A 1205-nucleotide genomic window follows, 5' to 3' on the forward strand; every position below is an offset into this window, starting at 1 on the left:
AATCAGTAAATGCATGAAAAATAACAAATGAAGTCAGAAAGGGTTGAAAATTGATGATGTGGCGTCGAATGGTGCATTCTGGATAAAGAAAAAGTCTGGAGTTCAAATAAGTTCAAAAAAATGAAATTCCTTTGTAACAGACGAGTTTCCGTATGAAACCATGATACTTCGAAAGAGATTGTCCGTTTTGTACACAAAGTGCATCCAGTTTTTGCCGTAACCCTCTATACTTTCTTGCACATGCTATGTTGATGAAATGATGATACCATGCCAACTTTCAACCTTTTCAGAGTTCATTTGGAATGCTTTTCAATTTCGATGTCTTATAGCTCAAAACAATTAGTAAATGCATGAAAATAATAAATGAAGTCAGAAAGGGTTGAAAATTGATGATGTGGCTTCGAATGGTGCATTTTGAACACAGAAAAAGTCTGGAGTTCAAATAAGGTCAAAAAAATGAAATCCCTTTGTAACATATGAGTTTCCGTATGAAACCCTCATACTTCGAAAGAGATTATCCGTTTTGTACACAAAGTGCATCCAGTTTTTGCCGTAACCCTCTCTACTTTTTTGCACATGCTATGTGGATGAATTTTTGATACCATGCCAACTTTCAACCTTTTCAGAGTTCACGTGGAATGCTTTTAACTTTCAGGGTCTTATAGCTCAAAACAATCAGTAAATGCATGAAAATTAACAAATGAAGTCAAAAAGGGTTCATAATAGATGATGTGGCTTCGAATGGTGCATTTTGAGCACAGAAAAAGTCTAGAGTTCAAAAAAGTTCAAAAAAATGAAATCCCTTTGTAACAGACGAGTTTCCGTATGAAACCCTGATACTTCGAAAGAGATTGTCCGTTTTGTACACGAAGTGCATCCAGTTTTTGCCGTAACCCTCTCTACTTTCCTGCACATGCTATGTGGCTGAAATGATGATACCATGCCAACTTTCAACCTTTACAGAATTCATCTGGAATGCTTTTCAATTTCAGGATCTTATAGCTCAAAACAATAAGTAAATGCATGAAAAATAACAAATGAAGTCAGAAAGGGTTGAAAATTGATGATGTGGCTTCGAATGGTGCATTCTGGACAAAGAAAAAGTCTGGAGTTCAAATAAGTTCAAAAAAATGAAATTCCTTTGTAACAGACGAGTTTCCGTATGAAACCATGATACTTCGAAAGAGATTGTCCGTTTTGTACAC

This window comes from Triticum aestivum, chromosome 1B (genome assembly GCF_018294505.1).
Source record: "Triticum aestivum cultivar Chinese Spring chromosome 1B, IWGSC CS RefSeq v2.1, whole genome shotgun sequence".
Taxonomy (NCBI): domain Eukaryota; kingdom Viridiplantae; phylum Streptophyta; class Magnoliopsida; order Poales; family Poaceae; genus Triticum; species Triticum aestivum.